Genomic DNA, 7,086 nt, shown 5'->3' on the forward strand with positions numbered 1-7,086 from the left:
TGCTACCTTTAAAGTTCCATCATTCACCTTTGCAATATATAGCTCATGGGACAAATAGCTTAAAAACTATTGTGGTATTGAATATGTACTTATGCAGTTTATCTCTTATTAAGTTGCTTGTTGTGCGATAACCATGTTTCGGGGACGCCATCAACTATTCTTTGTTGAATATCATGTGAGTTGCTATGCATGTCCGTCTTGTCCGAAGTAAGAGAGATCTACCACCTTAATGGTTGGAGCATGCATATTGTTAGAGAAGAACATTGGGACGCTAACTAAAGCCATGATTCATGGTGGAAGTTTCAGCTTTTGGACATATATCCTCAATCTCATATGAGAATAATAATTGTTGCCACATGCTTATGCATTAAAGAGGAGTCCATTATCCGTTGTCCATGTTGTCCCGGTATGGATGTCTAAGTTGAGAATAATCAAAAGCGAGAAATCCAAAATGCGAGCTTTCTCCTTAGACCTTTGTACAGGCGGCATGGAGGTACTCCATTGTGACACTTGGTTAAAACATGTGTATTGCGATGATCCGGTAGTCCAAGCTAATTAGGACAAGGTGCGGGCACTATTAGTATACTATGCATGAGGCTTTCAACTTGTAAGATATAATTTACATAACTCATATGCTTTATTACTACCGGTGACAAAATTGTTTCATGTTTTCAAAATAAAAGCTCTAGCACAAATATAGCAATCGATGCTTTCCTCGTTGAAGGACCATTCTTTTACTTTTATGTTGAGTCAGTTCACCTATCTCTCTCCACCTCAAGAAGCAAACACTTGTGTGAACTATGCATTGATTTTTACATATTTGCATATTGCACTTGTTATATTACTCTATGTTGACAATTATCCATGAGATACACATGTTATAAGTTGAAAGCAACCGCTGAAACTTAATCTTCCTTTGTGTTGCTTCAATACCTTTACTTTAATTTATTGCTTTATGAGTAAACTCTTATGCAAGACTTATTGATGCTTGTCTTGAAGTACTATTCATGAAAAGTCTTTGCTTTATGATTCACTTGTTTACTCATATCATTACCATTGTTTTGATCGCTGCATTCATTACATATGTTTACAAATAGTATGATCAAGGTTATGATGGCATGTCACTTCAGAAATTATCTTTGTTATCGTTTTACCCGCTCGGGACGAGCGTAACTAAGCTTGGGGATGCTGATACGTCTCCAACGTATCGATAATTTCTTATGTTCCATGCCACATTATTGACGATATCTACATGTTTTATGCACACTTTATGTCATATTCGTGCATTTTCTGGAAGTAACCTATTAACAAGATGCCGAAGAGCCAGTTGTTGTTTTCTCGTCGTTTTTGGTTTCGAAATCCTAGTAACGAAATATTCTCGGAATCTGACGAAATCAACGCCCAGGGTCCTATTTTGCCACGAAGCTTCCAGAAGACCGAAGGAGAGTCGAAGTGGGGCCACGAGGTGGCGACACACCAGGGCGGCGCGGCCTATGCCCTAGCCGCGCCGGCCTGTGTTGTGGGCCCCTCGTGCCGCCTCTTTACCTGCCCTTCCGCCTACAAATAGCCTCCGTCGCGAAACCCCCAGTACCGAGAGCCACGATACGGAAAACCTTACTGAGACGCCGCCGCCGCCAATCCCATCTCGGGGGATTCCGGAGATCTCCTCCGGCACCTTGCCGGAGAGGGGATTCATCTCCCGGAGGACTCTTCACCGCCATGGTCGCCTCCGGAGTGATGAGTGAGTATTTCACCCCTGCACTATGGGTCCATAGCAGTAGCTAGATGGTTGTCTTCTCCTCATTGTGCTTCATTGTTGGATCTTGTGAGCTGCCTAACATGATCAAGATCATCTATCTGTAATGCTATATGTTGTGTTTGTCGGGATCCGATGGATAGAGAATACTATGTTATGTTAATTATCAAGTTATTACCTATGTGTTGTTTAAGATCTTGCATGCTCTCCGTTATTAGTAGAGGCTCGGCCAAGTTTTCGCTATTAACTCCAAGAGGGAGTATTTATGCTCGATAGTGGGTTCATGTCTCCGTGAATCTGGGAGTGACGAGAAACCCCTAAGGTTATGGATGTCTTGTTGCCACTAGGGATAAAACATTGATGCTATGTCCGAGGATGTAGTTATTGATTACATTATGCACCATACTTAATGCAATTGTCCGTTGTTTTGCAACTTAATACCTGGAAGGGGTTCGGATGATAACCTCGAAGGTGGACTTTTTAGGCATAGATGCATGCCGGATAGCGGTCTATGTACTTTGTCGTAATGCCCAATTAAATCTCACTATATTTATCATGACATGTATGTGCATTGTTATGCTCTCTCTATTTGTCAATTGCCCGACTGTAATTTGTTCACCCAACATGCTTTTATCTTATGGGAGAGACACCTCTAGTGAACTGTGGACCCCGGTCCTATTCTTTGCATCGCATACAATCTACTGCAATACTTGTTTTACTGTTTTCTGCAAACAATCATCTTCCACACAATATGGTTAATCCTTTGGTACAGCAAGCCAGTGAGATTGACAACCTCACTGTTTCGTTGGGGCAAAGTATTTTGGTTGTGTTGTGCAGGTTCCACGTTGGCGCCGGAATCTCTGGTGTTGCGCCGCACTACATCCCGCCGCCATCAACCTTCAACGTGCTTCTTGGCTCCTCCTCGTTCGATAAACCTTGGATTCTTTCTGAGGGAAAACTTGTTGCTGTGCGCATCATACCTTCCTGTTGGGGTTCCCAACGAACGTGTGAGTTACACGCCATCAAGCTCTTTTTCTGGCGCCGTTGCCGGGGAGATCAAGACACGCTGCAAGGGAGTCTCCACTTCCCAATCTCTTTACTTTGTTTTTGTCTTGCTTTATTTTATTTACTACTTTGTTTGCTGCATTATATCAAAACACAAAAAAACTAGTTGCTAGCTTTACTTTATTTACTGTCTTGCACTCTTTATCAAAAACACAAAAAAATTAGTTACTCGCATTTACTTTATTATCATGTCTAGTCCCGTAGTTGTTACTCTATCACCTGAGGAATCAATCTTCACTTTTAAACAAGGAGGTGAAGAGAATTTTAAAGAAGCATGGTCTAGAATTTTTGATTCTTATAGTAAAACTGAACCTAAAATAACCTTAAGCATGCTTCTTAGTAATATCTATTTTGGGCTTATTCTTCGTTATAGATATGCCTTAGATGCTGTAGTGGGAGGAGATTTCCTTCATTGTGATGGGGATCAAGCTTTTAATGCTATAAGGAAATTGATTACATCATTTAGCTCCGATAATAATTTTGATCCATCTCATGCTAGTATGCATAATAGATTAAACACTATTGAAACAAATATATCTTGTTTAAAAGAAGTGTATAACCGAATTCGCGAATACTATGATTATGTTCCATTAAGCTTCGAACCTTCAATGTGGGTGCCTACTATTAAAGCTACTATTGGTGGTGAAACCTTCCCCGCTCGTTGTGATATTATGTCCGAGTTTTGCCTTATGCCCGAAAATATTTATAAATCTTTGACACTTTGGGAACTTATCGAAGGAGGAGAAGAAATAACTCTTAGGGATAACTCGTTGTAATTCCTAAGGGTATAGCTGAAGGTGTTTTCACAACCTTTCTTGGAAGGACGGTATCCATCGATTATCTCGTTATTGAATGTGTAGGGACAGGACAAATCACGCTTGGAAGATCCCTGCTGAAACTCATGGGAGCAGATCATAGATGTTGGGAAAGGCACTCTAAATTTTACCTCTACACCCGGATGCGGTCATGTATTCCCTAGACCAAAGAGTAGGAATAAGAGTAAGAAAGGTAAGAGCAACACCCCTGGTAAGAATGCCAATGCTTCATCTCTCGATAATACTTGATATGCACTTTTTGCGCCTAGCTGAAAGTCGTTAAAGAAAAGCGCTTATGGGAGACAACCCATGTTTTTACTAAAGTATTTTTTGTTTTATATTTGAGTCTTGGAAGTTGTTTACTACTGTAGCAACCTCTCCTTATCTTAGTTTTATGTTTTGTTGTGCCAAGTAAAGTCTTTGATAGTAAAGTGAATACTAGATTTGGATTACTGCGCTGAAACATGATTTCTTTGCTGTCACGAATCTGGATCTAATTCTCTGTAGGTAACTCAGCAAATTATGCCAATTTACGTGAGTGATCCTCAGATATGTACGCAACTTTCATTCAATTTGGGCATTTTCATTTGAGCAAGTCTGGTCCCATTTTAAAATTCGTCTTTACGAACTATTCTGTTTTGACAGATTCTGCCTTTTATTTCGCATTGCCTCTTTTGCTATGTTGGATGAATTTCTTTGATCCATTAATGTCCAGTAGCTTTATGCAATGTCCGAAGTGTTAAGAATGATTGTGTCACCTCTGAACATGTTAATTTTTATTGTGCACTAACCCTCTAATGAGTTGTTTCGAGTTTGGTGTGGAGGAAGTTTTCAAGGATCAAGAGAGAAGTATGATACAATATGATCAAGGAGAGTGAAAGCTCTAAGCTTGGGGATGCCCCGGTGGTTCACCCCTGCATATTCTAAGAAGAGTCAAGCGTCTAAGCTTGGGGATGCCCAAGGCATCCCCTTCTTCATCGACAACATTATCAGGTTCCTCCCACGAAACTATATTTTTATTCCGTCACATCTTATGCACTTTGCTTGGAGCGTCGGTTTGTTTTTGTTTTTGTTTTGTTTGAATAAAATGGATCCTAGCATTCACTGTATGGGAGAGAGACACGCTCCGCTGTAGCATATGGACAAGTATGTCCTTAGGCTTTACTCATAGTATTCATGGCGAAGTTTCTTCTTTGTTAAATTCTTATATGGTTGGAATTGGAAAATGCTACATGTAGTAATGATACGTCTCCGATGTATCGATAATTTCTTATGTTCTATGCCATATTATTGATGATACCTACATGTTTTATGCACACTTTATGTCATATTCGTGCATTTTCTGGAACTAACCTATTAACAAGATGCCGAAGTGCCGGTTCTGTTTTCTCGTCTGTTTTTGGTTTCGAAATCCTAGTAACGAAATATTCTCGGAATTGGACGAAACAAAGACCCAGGGGCCTATTTTTCCACGGAGCTTCCGGAAGACCGAAGAACATACGAAGTGGGGCCACGAGGTGGCGACACCACATGGCGGCGCGGCCCGGGGGGCCCGCGCCGCCCTATGGTGTGGCCCCTCGTCCGGCCCCGACTCTGCCCTTCCGCCTACTTAAAGCCTCCGTCGCGAAACCCCCGATGCGAAAAACCACGATACGGAAAACCTTCCGGAGACGCCGCCGATCCCATCTCGGGGATTCCGGAGATCTCCTCCGGCACCCCGCCGGAGAGGGGATTCATCTCCCGGAGGACTCTACACCGCCATGGTCGCCTCCGGAGTGATGAGTGAGTAGTTCACCCCTGGACTATGGGTCCATAGCAGTAGCTAGATGGTTGTCTTCTCCTCATTGTGCTTCATTGTTGGATCTTGTGAGCTGCCTAACATGATCAAGATCATCTATCTGTAATTCTATATGTTGTGTTTGTCGGGATCCGATGGATAGAGAATACCATGTCATGTTAATTATCAAGTTATTACATATGTTTGTTTATGATCTTGCATGCTCTCCGTTACTAGTAGAGGCTCGGCCAAGTTTTTGCTTTTAACTCCAAGAGGGAGTATTTATGCTCGATAGTGGGTTCATGCCTCGCATTGACACCGGGACGGTGACGTAAAGTTCTAAGGTTGTGTTGTGCTGTTGCCACTAGGGATAAAAAATTGGCGCTATGTCCGAGGATGTAGTTGTTGATTACATTATGCACCATACTTAATGCAATTTTCTGTTGCTTTGCAACTTAATGCTGGAGGGGGTTCGGATGAAAACCTGAAGGTGGACTTTTTAGGCATAGATGCAGTTGGATGGCGGTCTATGTACTTTGTCGTAATGCCCAATTAAATCTCACTATACTTATCATGTCATGTATGTGCATTGTTATGCCCTCTCTATTTGTCAATTGCCCGACCGTAATTTGTTCACCCAACATGCTTTTATCTTATGGGAGAGACACCTCTAGTGAACTGTGGACCCCGGTCCATTCTTTTAATACTCGAAATACAAATCTGCTGCAATACTTGTTTTACTATTTTCTCTGCAAACAATCATCTTCCACACAATACGGTTAATCCTTTGTTACGAGCAAGCCTGGTGAGATTGACAACCTCACTCGTTTCGTTGGGGCAAAGTACTTTGGTTGTGTTGTGCAGGTTCCACGTTGGCGCCGGAATCTCCGGTGTTGCGCCGCACTACATCCCGCCGCCATCAACCTTCAACGTGCTTCTTGGCTCCTCCCGGTTCGATAAACCTTGGTTTCTTTCTCGAGGGAAAACTTGCTGCTGTGCGCATCATACCTTCCTCTTGGGGTTGCCCAACGAACGTGTGAAATACACGCCATCAAGCTCTTTTCCGGCGCCGTTGTCGGGAGATCAAGACACGCCGCAAGGGGAGTCTCCACTTCTCAATCTCTTTACTTTGTTTTTGTCTTGCTTTATTTTATTTACTACTTTGTTTGCTGCATTATATCAAAACACAAAAAAATTAGTTGCTAGCTTTACTTTATTTACTGTCTTGTTTGCTATATCAAAAACACAAAAAATTAGTTTACTTGCATTTACTTTCTCTAGTTTGCTTTATTTACTGTCTTGCACTCTATATTAAAAATACAAAAAAAAAATTTAGTTACTTTTGTTACCATGTCTAGCTCTGAACCTGTTACTTCTTCGCCTGAAGAATTAGTCTTCACTTTTAAACAAGGGGATGAGGAGAGTTTTAAAGATGCTTGGTCTAGAATTTTTACTTCTTATCGTAAAACGGAACCTCAAATGACTCTAAGTTTGCTCCTTAGTAATTTTTATTTTGGTCTTATGATTCGCTATAGATATGCCTTGGATGCTCTAGTGGGAGGAGATTTCCTCCATTGTAATGGGGATCAAGCTTTTAATGCCATAAAGAAGTTGGTTGCATCACATGATTCATCTAATAATTTTGATTCAGCCCTTATTAGCATTCATAATAG

The sequence above is a fragment of the Lolium rigidum genome, chromosome 4 (genome assembly GCF_022539505.1).
Source record: "Lolium rigidum isolate FL_2022 chromosome 4, APGP_CSIRO_Lrig_0.1, whole genome shotgun sequence".
Taxonomy (NCBI): domain Eukaryota; kingdom Viridiplantae; phylum Streptophyta; class Magnoliopsida; order Poales; family Poaceae; genus Lolium; species Lolium rigidum.